General features: G+C 36.5%; 1 long non-coding RNA gene across 1 annotated transcript in view; it reads right to left on the bottom strand.

Moving 5' to 3' along the window:
* Nucleotides 1-13,178, bottom strand: part of LOC138684695 (uncharacterized) — a 36,711-nt gene extending 23,533 nt beyond the window's left edge. Inside the window, exons 1-4 of the long non-coding RNA XR_011323939.1 lie at nt 13,109-13,178; nt 8,230-8,330; nt 6,104-6,376; nt 2,175-2,232 (exon numbers count right to left, since the gene is read on the bottom strand). This is a non-coding gene — a long non-coding RNA (uncharacterized lncRNA). The remainder of the gene's footprint in view (nt 1-2,174; nt 2,233-6,103; nt 6,377-8,229; nt 8,331-13,108) is intronic.
* Nucleotides 13,179-14,462: the final 1,284 nt, after the last annotated feature.

Below are 14,462 nucleotides of genomic sequence, written 5' to 3'. Positions count from 1 at the left end.
TGATGTCTGCTTCCTGTTTTGGTACATAGTCATAAAAGTATAGTTTTCTTAAAGATATGTCCCCGGCAATGTACTGGGATTCACAGGACTTCATAGTATGATTCAAAAACTGATTAAGAATGTCACCTAAAAGAAAGAAAAATTTATATTAAGTCTTGCTTACTCTTATTGGAAAATGCTTCCTAGATATTTAAAAACGTCTTTTCAAAATAGGGAGACACTAGGCCTTGTGGAAAACTCTGTGTTTGTTTATTTTAATAAAGAAAACTATTTGCTTAATCAAATATACATTTGGAACATGTTCTCCTTCACAAATTTTTTATTTTCCAATGAAAAACAAAAGTATCCAACTACTCTTCATCATCTCCTCCCCCTTCTCCACAATCAGATATTTCAAATGCAACTTTCATGACTCCTGTTGCTGAAGATTTAAACTCCAGATGCTTTTCTCATTTACAGTCATGGCTACCTGACTGCATCATTTCTCCTAAAATGCAGCATTACCTAAGCCTCTTGGTTAGAGGAAACCATATATTGTAGGAGAACTACATAACTGATGTATTTCATGATGTGACCAAGATAAACAAGCCAGGACATAAAGAATAGGGGCATGAAATCTTCAGATCACAATCTTATGGAGTTATTTTATCTAAATTCCAGAACTGAAACATTTTCTTATATATGCATTTTTAACAATTCTGCCATTCATTGCTGTTTCAAAAAATGCATACAAAACTAATGGTTAATGTACATGTAATAGGAAGCATTAGAATAAATCGGAACAACTTGCATTAAAAAAACCCTATATGTTCATTAATGTTAGAAAATGATCACGTGAAGGGTAAGAAGTGGTGGTGGATTTCAAAGTTCTTAAAAGGTTTCTAGAAATCATTGTCTCAAAACTATAAACTGAGGTGCCATAAATGGGTTCTTTGGGTTGTTTTGTGGTTTTTTTTTTTTAAACAAATGATAATGTAATACAGTTTAAAAAAGAGTAGGGCAAATCAAATATACTCACTAGCATTCATTGTCTACTGTCAATGGCTGATTTCACAGAGAAGGAATTCCCATGTCTGGACCTAAAAATAAATCACTGTCTGAAAAAAAGAAAAAAAGACAACATTTTTCAGTGTCTTCAGGGATTTTTCTTGAAGTATCTGCTACACAAATGCAACTCTAAATATCTTTGTTACAAGGAAAGTAAACTTCCAACATTTAATTCTAGTTATATTTCACCTCAGGGTAGGGTAAAGGTTTATGAAATAAAATTTGTTTGCAAGTAAAAGTTTGTATGCTTTACAGTTAATGAGAGAAGTAACCCTTTTAATTAGTAGAAGGAGATGAGGGACTGAAATGTAAACTTTTTTAGTCTAAATGGACAAAAATTTATAAACATGCAATCCATCTGTCCAGTTTGGCCTTACTATCCTAGCATATGGACAAAAAGAATCAAAAGGTGCCTAAAGTCTGCTAAAGGGTACAGAGGAAGGAGATAAGTTTCTGCATTGTGGAAATGGTGGTGCTACTGAGCTAGTTATAATGATGTAGCATGAGGTATACTGAAAGGGATATTCCATGAAAACAAAAAAAACTTTAGATTGCTTCTTATAAGGCTGTCCCACCTCTGTTAAATTTAACTTCTCCTGCATCTGATTTTTCCATCTTATGAAGTCCAACACTGATCACTGCTCTGTTAAGGCAGAGAGAAAATAGAAATGAGGAATAACAGGGAATACTTCAAAGCCTATTGCCTTACCATACATTTGGACTGACTTTCAGACACATGTTTTAAGTTGCCTAACAGTGGAGTAAGATAGTACAAAGTCTCCAGAAATCTTTCCCTCTCCCCCTTTATTCATTAGGGTCTTTAATGCAAATAAATATAATACTTTCTATGATTTATTCTACTGGGAAGTGTCTTCATTTAATAGTGATTCACATTATGAAATTATTTAAAAATTCTGTAATGGCTGAGAATGATGAGGGTGGTCAACGACAGTCTAAGAGCAGTCAGATGTTGCAGGCAGCATGGTCTCTTCTACTGTCTCATAACTCTATGTCTCCTACCTCCAAGCTATGTACATTACAGGCACTGAGAAATTTCCTTTCTTGTGCTTTACTGTTGAATCAAAATTGGTTTTATCTGCAGTTGTAAGTTTTGTGGGGCTACATACCTGATCTGGGAATTAGAGATGGACATAAATTTTGAAATCCTTCAGCACCCCAGAACATCTAACGGGAGAAGAGCAATGGATAACACATATGGAAAACATGCTGAAAGAGTGCATATGAAAGAGTGCAGGCAACAGGCTAATTTCAGACATCAAAGACTATATAGACAACGTAACACACTGCCAACTTGCTACAGATATAAGCCCACATGGAGTAGGGATTGAAGTTGCAGAGATTGAAAAACAATTGCACACTGAGCTGCACTCTGTGAAATAGTTTGTACACTGTGAAATAAGACTTTTTTTCTTTTCAACTGCCAAGGCATAAAAAAAACAACTATTTTTTTGACCAGAACATTTTCACACTGATCCATAAATACTTTTTCAAACCCAAGAACTGATTTTTTTTCCTCCATCTCAATTGAACAAGTAATTTAGCAGCTCAGCCATTACCCTACAAAAAGAATTCTCCCACTCCCCATCCTTGCAGGGGCTTTGAATACAGCGCATTTTGTGGCTGCCATTAAAAAGTAAGCATAAGCCCCCAGCAGCTGCTGAGCCATGATGCATATATCTGCCAAAAATTCAGAAAGTACAATACAAATAGTTCATACAAATAAATTTTTTTGTGAGGTGTGCTTAAAAAATGGTGATTTTTTTTAAAATGGCAGTTGATGCATTTTGTTAGTTCAGTTAGTGGCCCAAATCAATATTTTACAATAATAATAATAATTTCTGATAAAAGTCAGGATATATGTTTTATGGTTATATGTTTTTCTACTTAATTTATATTTTAATAATGAAGTAGATATTCTTCATAATGCTTCATTTCTTCCTTGGTCATATTATAATTTCACTTTTTTTCTCTCTCTGTCTGTCTCTCATATAAATTTTGTCAATCACCCCAACTGTTGTCACCTGCAAAAAAGAGACACTGAAAGCAATTTAGCATAACAGGATTTTTGTATGTTCTGAATATAGACTGTTCTTTAGTGGATGATAAATCAAGTTCATAGGATGAATCACAGAAAAAAAGAAGACTCAAATGTTTTAAACATTTGATTTTTTAAAATGTCCTCAGAAAGTCTGTTCAATATGAAACACAATAGCTTTCTCTGCCTTCAATATGCTATTAACTTTTGTGTGGGCATATGTATAATTTTACAGATTTCCACAGGACATTTGGAGAACAGGTCAAGGTGACAGCAACTCTGTTACATAATTTCCATGACAAAACTCTAAACCACAGAAAAATCAACTCCTGAGCTTTTATCACAAATAATAAAGAAAAAAACCAAAAAACCCAAAACACAAAGAAATTGCTTTTTATGTGCATGTCTAATCTGAAGTGTTAGACCTATGAACATAAAGACACAGAAACTTTTCTTGTGAAACCATCAAGCCATTTAAGCACAATAGCTTGTCTCAGGAAACATATAACACAACCCTTCCTCAGGGACAGCTCTCCTTCCTCTCTTTTCTTCTTCCTCCCAAACTGGCTGAGTCAACCCTCAAAAAAGGATGAGAAGAAATGAATCATAGAATCATAGAATGGTTTGCGTTGGAAAGGACGTTAAAGATCATCTAGTTACAACACCCCTGCCCTGGGCAGGGACACCTTCCACTAGACCAGGTTGCTCAAAGCCCCATCCAACCTGGCCTTGAACATTTCCAGGGATGGAGCATCCACAAACTCTCTGGGCAACCTGTCCCAGTGCCTCACCACCCTCACAGTGAAGAACTTCTTCCTCATACCTAATCTAAATCTACCCTCTTCCAGTTTAAAATTGTTGCCCCTTGCACTGTCACTACAGGCCCTGTTAAAAGGGTTTTCTCCCTGTTTCTTACAAGCCCCCTTTATATAGTGAAAGGCCACAATAAGGTCTCCCCAGAGCCTTCTCTTCTCCAACTGCGCTTTAGCTTTCCTAACCCTATCCCCACACATCTGGGCAGTGTCCCTTATATTCTTCCCAAGGTACACAGCCCCAGTTCCACTGCCTGTGCATTTTCTTCTTATACTTTATTTTGACCAGGAGGTCCTTCCTAAGCCATGCTAGTCTCAGGCCTTCCTTGCCTAAATTATTACACATGGGAATTGAGAGCTCTTGCGCTCTAAGAAAAACGTCCTTAAAGAGCTACCAGCTCTGTTCAGCTCCTTTGTCCTGGAGGGCAGTTTCCCAGGGGGTCACAACCTTAAACAACTGAAGGTTTGCTCTCCTAAAATTCAGCACCCTGACTCTACTCTTCACATGGGCCATATCCCTCAAGATTGTGAATTCCACCAGGGCATGATCACTGCAGCCCAGGCTGCCACCAATCTTGACGTCCCTAGTTATTCCGTGTTGGTGAGCAACAGGTCTAGTAACGCTTCTCCTCGGGTCAGGCTACCACCTGGATTAAAAAATTATCCTTGACTCTCTCCAAGAGTCTCCTGGACTGCTTACAGCTTACTGTGCTGCTTTTCCATTGGATATCAGGGTGACTGAAGTCCCCCCGCAGGATCGGAGCCTGCGAATGTGATGTTTCCTGTAGCTAAGAGTCAGAACACTTGGTCAGCGTTGTCCCTTGGGTCAGGTGGCCTGCAGTGAACACCAACCACAAGGTTTCCTGTCTTGGCTTGGCCCCTAGTTTTTACCCATAAGCTCTCAACCTGCTTATCACTGTTTTTCGAAGACAGCTCTGTGCAATCAATCTATTCTTTTACATAGAGGGCAACCCCCTCACCTCTCCTTCCTTGCCTGTCCCTTCTGAACAGTTTATAGCCATCAATTACAATGCTCCAGTTGTGCATTTCATCCCACCATGTTTCAGTGATAGCAATTAGATTGTAGCTTTCTAGCTGCAAAATAGCTTCCAGCTCCTCCTGCCTGTTACCTGTGTTGTGGGCATTGGTACAGAGGCATTTCAGCTGGGCTATTGACTGTGTCACCTTTTTAGAGGAACATGCCCTAATTTCTTTGAGGCATTTCACAGGTGTTTCCCTGTTGGTTCCTAATAAATCAGCAGCCCTTGGCTCTACTCAAAATGTCTTGACATACAAGATGTTAATAGGCATTGATTCCTTAAGAAAGAAGCAAAGGATCTCACCAGTGTTTGAGAAAATTTGGCATTTAAGGTTTTATATAATGATATTGAGGGCTCTATGTGTTACCAGTAGCTCAAACAAGTGCAAAATGGTTTTTAAAAGGTGAAAACCCTTGCCCTATATGGCTAAGTAAATCTTAACTACAAATAAATAAACATACAATTTATAGTGACTCCAAGTCCTTACATTTCCTTGTAATTGGAAAGCAAAAGCAGCAATTTTAATAATAATAATAATAACAACAACAACAATAACAACAATAATAAACCAAGACTTGTTGGATTGTGTGGTTTAGTCTTGAAATGTTCAAATGCTTATTCATCCTCCCTATGAAAAATACAAAAGGAATGAAGGACATTTATATGAATTTTAGTAATTCCACTGCAAAGTTTTATACAACACTGGAATTAATCATATTGTCTAAGCTGACTTATCCTAGTAATTTTGAAATGCATGGCTCTGCAAATATGATTTCTTTTAAATACAACACTTGAAAGGAAAAATATTTACTTCATTTTTTTTGTAAAAGCAGCAGAAGAAAAAAGGTTAGCAATGAAATATGCATAAGCAGTAACACAAACTTTCTCCCAGCATGTTCTATTAGCAATTTTTTGATGTCTTATTGAAAGAACATTTGACCCAGACTTGAACTCATATCTATCGAAAGTGATGATATATTGCAATAATCTGGAAGCATGCTGTGGAAAAACTCAAAAGCAGGACAAAGCTGGCTCCATTTTTTGACTTGCTCTGAAGACAGAACTAAGGAAGGGTTTTTCTGCTAAAGCTTAGGGGAAGAAAAAGAATTTTTGAAAGCTGAAAAATAAAGCAAAATCTGAACTCTTACCTCCCCCAACCTGAAAAAGAGTCAGAAAAGACCTGTGAAGGTTCAAAACTTATATCCTAAGGCAAGTTTCTCTTCAAATATTTGTCAGCTACAACAGAAAAATAATTTTCATAACAAATGAAGTTTGGTGAACCAGGCAGTTTTAGGCATGTGACAATGTTCATCACACATTACTCAGTTACTATATTAAGCACCTTAGAATTCAATCCTTTCTTCCAGAGTGTCCCATTTAATTTCAGGTTTTAAGGAGATCATGGTAAGAAGAGCATCCACCTATTAAAAGATAAAGAAATATTTTTAAAATGTCCAGCTAGAAATGTCAAGTGTTTCCGTTTCCCTCATATATCTAGCCCTATGCTAGGCAGACAGTAAAGCTGGATTAAAAAGAAAGGGAAGCTAGAGGAATGAAATGGGCTCGGAAATTGAAGGTTTAATAGAGAAGGAAAAAAAAAGAGAAAAAATATAATAATAATAATAATAATATTAATAATAAATCTAGAGTACTTTGTAGAAAAGTGAAAAGGGAAGGAAGAAGAAAAAAAAATCTTGAAAAAATAGAAGGTTGGGTGAAAAAACAAAAAATCCTAGTCATAGAAAATAGGAAGAAGAGACCAAAGAAAACTGACAGTTCCCTGAAATTATAAAAATTAGTAAGTTCTTAATATGAACAACTGAGAGACTTCAGGCAATTAGCACAGAATTAGATCTCTCAAGATTTTATACATATAGCTGCCAAATAGTTTTAGCCATGGAAAGTCTAACACTGCACATAGAAAGTAGTTCAAAACTATCATTTCATGTCAGCTGCAGATTTTACGAAACTATTTTGTGCTCAGTAGAGATGCACACAGTGCACTCTACAGCACTCAAGTGCTACCTACTAAATTGCTAATACTGATTCACCCAATGACTCCTCTAATACAAAGGTAATTGAGGTTTTTGAGGAAGGTCGACGAAAGAGCACACTAAACTTTAGGGGATCTGGTTCAACTTGAGGAATGATCTCATGCAAAAGCAGTTAACCACTTCTACTTTGATTACTTCTTCCCTTACCTCTAAGCAGGCATGATATTTTCCTTCCATTAGTACTTTAAAACCTAAGACTAAGTACAGCTATTCTCATGTGCCTATGTGCAGCTAGCAATATGCATGAAGTGCTCACTGATCTGAATTTCATCACTGTCAATATAGAAAGAGCTATTCTTATTTTAAAGAAATTTACCATTCTTTTTAAAAAATAAGAAAAAAATTTAAATAGAAATTCTTGCACTGTTTTTTCTCATTTCATGAAATTGTGACAAACTCTTGAGCAACATCATTTAGACCTGTTGGAGAGAGTCCAGAGGAGGAGCACAAAGATGATCAGGGGGCTGGAGCACTTCTCCTGTGAAGACAGGCTGAGACAGTTGGGGTTATTCAGCCTGGAGAAGAGAAGGCTCCGGGGAGACCTTACAGCAGCCTTCCAGTACCTAAAGGGGGGCCTACAGGAAAGCCGGAGAGGGACTTTTTACAAGGGCATGTAGTGATAGGACAAGGGGTAATGGCTTTAAACTGAAAGAGAGTACATTTAGATTAGATGTAAGGAAGAAGTTCTTCACTGTGAGGGTGATGAGACACTGGAACGGGTTGCCCAAAGAGTTTGTGGATGCGCCATCCCTGGAAGTGTTCAAGGCCAGGTTGGATGGGGCTTTGAGCAGCCTGGTCTAGTGGAAGGTGTCCCTGCCCATGGCAGGGGGGTTTGGACCTAAATGATCTTTAAGGTCCCTTCCAACCTAAACCATTTTGTGATTCTATGATCATTTAACCTCCATATCACTACTAGTCTTGTCTAGCTAAACATGCAAATAAATATGCAACACAGCAGGATTCAGAAAAACTGTGGAAACAAAGAACAAACAAACCAAATCCATCAGAGCTGCGGCTATAATACATTTAGTAACTCCAGTCATTTCAGTCTTTCCATACAAGAGAAGAGTAAGACCCAACAACAGTTTCAGGAATCACTTTTCCTTGAAAATATGTTAGTCATGTGGCTGTTGCAATCTTCCTCTGTACTCCAAAAAAAATTGAACAGAGTATCAGAAAGTTAATTTACATATCATACACTCAGCAAAGGCATTACCTACCAAGATAGCAAGGATATATCCTGGAGAAAATTTTAAGTAAAAGTTGAAATGTGGCAAACAGACAGCGGGATGCACTTATTCAGTATGAACAAATCACCTGTCTGACAAAAAAAAATCAAATAAAAACATTTCAATCCCCAACCTGTCACTCATACAGGCTTTTTCTAGTGTGATTAATGGTAACGCAGTTTGATTTGCTTAGTCATAATGCACAACATATTTTAGCTAAATATATGGCCAAGTAGATGTCTGGAGCATAGGTCAGATAAGGCCTTGTGGACAAAGAAGTGATTTGTCTTCTTTGCGAACAGAATGTGCTTATCTGTGGAAAACTATGTGCAGTGCAGATGGAGTTAAACAGTTTGAAGGAGGATCACTAGAAGGGCACAAGCATCAAGTGTACAGACTGAGACATTTCCAAGGCACCAGATCATAGCATGGAGACAACCCAAAGACTGAAACTCTGGAAGGACTGGAAAGGCAGGTCGTGAAGCTTCAAAAGTTAGCACCCATCATAACTGTAGCAGGGAATGCAAGCATAGGATGGTAGCAGGGGCTTTGAGAGTACAGGCACAAGATGACACCAGAGGCCCAGCTGGTATAAGCACAAGTCACAGAGAATATCTTCTCAACCTTCAGAGCACATAAAGCTGGTTTCAGGGCATAACAGTATATGAAAAACTGGTAAAAATGTGAGGGAAAAAGCAATAAGGTATAAAAAACACTTGCAGCCTCTACAGAATGTGAACAAATGAAGAGCACAGAGGGGCATTTCTCCTACTTTTAATGACACCGTGCCTCACCAACACCACCGCCTATCTGCAGTAAGTCCACCCTCAAAGCACTGCTTTATGATTCGTCATCAACCACATTTTGCTACCAAAACTAAGGAATCATATGTAAAGTATTATTTCTTATGACATTGACAGCTTCAGTAAATTAGAATTTTCAAAAGCAGCTTGTGTGCGTGTGCTTTTTGCTCCAATCTTCCCATATGACAATGTGGTAAATACGGCAGTCCAAAGTCAGAATAAAGTTGGATGCAACACAGCCAACAGCAATAATTGGAACAGTGGGGGAAATTAGATGAAAATTAGACCTATCAAGCTCATGGCCTTCAGTCACAAGAGAATATTCTACTTTCACTTTTTCTGGGACAAGAAAGACTGATGACACTCCTCACTTGTCACTGCTTCGGCATTGCATTTCTGAAACTCTCCAGTTGTGTCACTTCTGGTAATGGAACAGTTAGTCCAGATTCTGAGTCCAGTTTAACCTGCCTGGTAACTGTACACCTCATCAGGGCAACAAAGCCCATATTTCAAAGTAGGTGTTGGTTGCTAAAGAGAGCAAAGCCCTCTCATCTCTTTTCTGTATGGATGGTACTTTGAGAGATGCCTTTCTTTTTTTACTCCTCTGGAATGTGTTGGATTTCCAGTTAGACAGAACAATGAACCTGACATGACAATGAAGACAGTCCTACAGGAGATAATATAAACCCAAGACATTTCTTCATTGACAAAGATAAGCTCAAATCTTTCCAAATTAAACGGGGAAAACTGAAATGAGTGTTCCTTCTCTCTGCTGTTCAAGTACTACTTCCTCACTCAAGCTGGGTAACAAACTGGACTTACTAAGAAGAATTCAGTCTTTATTTCCTTCCTGTTCCAGACTAGGAAGGCTCCCTAAAAAGAGTGTGTTGATGTTTAAACTGAAATGCTTATGAAAACCTCGCCTCAGGATCAATGGCACTATTTTATCCATAGGACAAATTCAAACAACCTATTATTTTTGTAGACTTGGCGGGGGGGAAGAAGAGAAAGCTCTTAATTAGACATCTCTTGAGATACAATCATAACATACCAAAACAACAAATTTAAAAGCTAAGAGAAAACAGTATTTCCTTTTCCTTTCTATTTTATCTCATGCACTTTGTATCTCCAGGCAAATAGCTGAATATTATTTAAGGAAAACTGTTTTCTTTTCCCTCTTTTTTAAAATTTTTATTATTCATAAAAACAACAATGGATGAAAAACTGAATGGTTGTTATGGTCCATAAGGATCATCATGCAAATTAACCTAAGAAGATTAAAATCCCTGAGCTTATATTATCCAGGTTGAAGATGCATTACTGCTATTTTTGATTATAAGAAATGATAAACAAAAGGAAGACAATCGTTTTCCAAGCTGTTTAGGACTCCCTCTCTTTCTGAGCAAGAAGTGGACTGAAAAGGCAAAAAATCTCCCCTTCTCTTCACTTTTTGCATAAATAAATGGAAGGAGATCTAGATTTAATCCCATACCAATCTCATTGTTTTAAAGTAGAGGAAGGGTATTTACAATTCCAGTTTCTTGAGTATGTTTCAAAACGTGTCAGCATTATTTGCAAATTTGCTGCATTTGCCTGGGGAAACTAGACTTGTCTAGCACTGGATTATCCAAGACAAAATAAATGCAAGTATAATTCTGCACTCTTGCAGAAATGTCATACATTAGCATATGAACTTACAAGCATCAGTAATTGTTATTCTACATTTAGTAAAAGCTGTTATTAAAAAAATCAGACAAAAGGAAGGAATTTTTCAAGTTCTTGAAAGTAATACTCCATTTTACATTTTTCTTTCATTTAGTTCAACACAGTTCTGTTGATCTTGTGGTCTTACTCTACAGAACAAGTCACCTCTTGGAGTCTTTGCCTTCCTTTTTGAAACAAACATATTAAGAGGCAGAAGAATACTTTCATAACTTCTATTATAGTCTGTATGACTTTCCTGTAACTCGAGGCAGAACAGAACCCACTGGGTTGTGCTGGGGACACCGTCTGTGTCCCCTTTGTGAATCCAATTTCTTTTCTTGTTTAAAAGGGTAAGGGAACTTGCTGCTGAAAAAAAGTGTATTTCATTTCTTGTTGGGATTTCTTTTATCAGCAAAACCAACAACAACTGAAATAAAGAAAAAAGATTTTTTTTTTTTTTAAATACTCTGAAATCCTCCTGTTTATTTCATCTAGATATAAAGATAGCAGGAAACAGAACTAAGTAAATGAACCTCAGGTCACAGCAAACCAATCCAAATCCCTTTAGGTGTGATTTTACTCCCACTGCATAACATTTCACAGAAAGACAAACATCTTCTTGCTTTCTTAACCTATTCTGTAGCACAGATGTAACCATTCTTACTTCATCCTACCTGGATATTGCATTCATTTACTTTTCAGATCACTCTTGAAGAGTAACAGGCAGCAAGCACAGCCACCTGGCAGTGTAGAAAAATAATTTAAAATGAAAACTGTGGTCATGTAAGTGAATTATGAATGTCAAGGCCCTCAAAATCTGTTTATTTCAAATTATTTCTGTCTCATCACTGAGAAAAAAAAATTCTTCCTTTTAGACTACTTTTTCATTTCCTCAGTTGCAGAAATATTGTGAATATGGAGCTCAGACACAGAAATAGCTCATCTGTAAACAAGGTTTCTTTTGCAGGTGAAAAGGCAAGTGTAGTCTTCAATAAATTATTTCTGCAAAAATGAGTTATAATCAGAGGTCCAAACTAAGAGGTAGGGGAGGGATTAGGAGGGATGTTTTTGGATATAAAGGATGCCCCTGGAAAAAGGCCTACATTCTAGAACAGTAAATGCTATCTCTTCTTTTTTAATGAATGAAGACATATTGTGAATGGGCTCAGTTACAAAGCTGGCATGAAAAATGTTCACTTTTCATGTGATCAGAATGGGCTTCATGAAGCAAACTATGAAAACCTTATGAAACAATCCAGGGTTTAAGTATCATCTGCAAACATGCAAGCTTTCTGATACAAAAATATTTGGTTTGTTTTTTACCATTTACATAGAACTAACTATTCAACACATGGAAAATAAAAAGCCTGAATCAGTCCTCAGTCTGTTTTGCCTGAAAAATTTCTTTATGTCAATACATTAGGTAAACATTGCTTCAGACATAACTAATGCAGACATTAACTTTCTCTCTTCCTCCTCAGCAAGATTTAATATCAGTACTGAGGCACATTGTCTACAACTGAATGCAAGGCACCCCATCAACCTGACCTGGTAGCAATGCTTTTTTGTCCCAACTGCTTCACCTGGCATTAAAAAAATCTTCTTGGAAATGCTGCATTACAAAATGTTCAACTGCAGCATGTCACTTAAGTATTTGCAAATAAGAATACTCATACTCAAATGTCTAGTTCATATGGGCTGGAAGAACTGTAAATTTACCATTCCACTGTAAATCTGCTATGCATCAGAATCCAAAGACTGTGGAAAACAATAGGAAAGGGTAAATTCTCCTGGTTTATTCACTTTAGCTTCACATGTTGTTTTTAAATCTCATGTCCAGAAAACTAGATGATACAGTGGCGTACTACTCTGATTTTTCACCTATGAGACAATGCAGCATGATACCTGACATTTCAGAAGTGAAAATGTATTTGGTTGTCTGAAAGTTGTCTGTTTGGCATGTTTGCACATGTCACAAAACTGGCTTGTTTTATTACCACTATCTATCCTGATTCAGAATAAAACTCATACTGCAGTGGCAGGAGTGTTGGAGGTCAGGTTATTTCTGTGTAGAAAATACTGAGGGGAAATTTTAGCACTTATATTGGGCTACATATCATTTTTCGATCAATACGTAGTTTTCGATACACCTCATTATGTGCATCTGAGGAACTCTGGAGGAAAGTTTTTTTGAGGGAAATGATTTATCAAAACAGAATGTTTGCAGGTATCGATCAGTTTCAGCTAAACATTTGTTAGGAAGGCTTACAGGTGCAGAAAGAAATTTTAAGTATGAGAATAAGGGAGTATACTTGAACGCATACAACATACACTGCTGACAGTATGGTGTCTAGGATATTGACCTAAGTCTTGGGGATGTAGTTTTTAGTCAGACTTGTTTCACGGCAATATCCAACCACTCTGTGCCTGCAGGTTAGTAGCATCCTTATGTCACAGGTAAGAAATTAAGACATTGAGTATCTTAAGAAATTTTCAAGGATCACATAAGAAATCTATATGACAAAGATTGAAAGGGAGACACTGATTTTCTTAAGTCCTCTGATTTTTTTTCAAGTGCCACATCTCTTTTCTGTACTAAAAATATATTCTTGTAACTACTCTGTAATAGTATTCCCTCACCACATATGTTAGCCTATCTTTGTTCTTAGACATCTCTTATGCTGCTTTCTCTATTTGTTCATATGAAGACTTTATGATATGCTAGTCTACAGCAGATTCCTATAAGAAAATCTCATTATCTAAGCATATGTTCAGTCTTCCAGTAAGAATCATTTGCAGTAAAACCTCTCTCATTTTTTCCAGATATCCATTTATATAAAGTCAGGTCCCTAGTTCCATTGGGACAGACAGAATTTCTACATAATTTTGTTCTACTTTTCTCCCCTATGAATTTATTTCAGTTAGTTGCTGCTTCTGTCACTTTGGCTACTACAAGCATTAATATAAATTTAGTATTTTCTCCTATACCATTCACAACACTTTGATCTGAAAGTACCATGAGACCATCCATAGTGTTTGCAACATTTTCAGCAGGGAAAACAATTTGCTATCCAACCACCGCTTCAATACTTCTGAAAATCAACTAAACAAGCAAACTTCAGTGCTTAAAAATCAGGTTGTTTAAAAATCTTCTAGTACAGCCTGTCAGTGTTCTAGTGCTGATTCTTGAAAACAATTTGAGAAACTACTAAGAGTAATATTCTCTCAGTTTGGTAGTCTCACCATGAAAGAAACAAGCATGAAATTAAATAACAATAAATTAAATACTTTTTAATGTAATGTGTTGTATAATTAACCTGTGGAATTTACTTCTATAAGATTCTAGTCAAACATGTTTCAGAGTAAGTTAGACATTATGTGTATAGAAGTTGCACATGAAACAACACTAATTATCATAAATTTAGAAAGGCTACTATTAGTTCTCAGACCTCAAGGAATAAATTTATCCTGAATTGGACTTAGGAAGAAGTATCCTACATTAAGTATCTTATAGTTATTATAGATATATTATACTTAGCGTATACCATAAGTTAAGTATACTTCAAGTACACTGTAGTTTCCATAATGCATAAGAAAACCTGTACCAAAAAAAAAAAAAAAAAAAAAAAAGAGAGATATAATAACTGAGTTTCCTTTAAAGGTGAGCAGTTATAAATGTCATGAAATTTTAAAGGAAATAAAATTCTATAAAATAAT

This window comes from Haliaeetus albicilla, chromosome 3 (assembly GCF_947461875.1).
Source record: "Haliaeetus albicilla chromosome 3, bHalAlb1.1, whole genome shotgun sequence".
In the NCBI taxonomy this organism is placed as follows: Eukaryota; Metazoa; Chordata; class Aves; order Accipitriformes; family Accipitridae; genus Haliaeetus; species Haliaeetus albicilla.
This window is presented reverse-complemented; position numbering and strand designations above follow the sequence as displayed.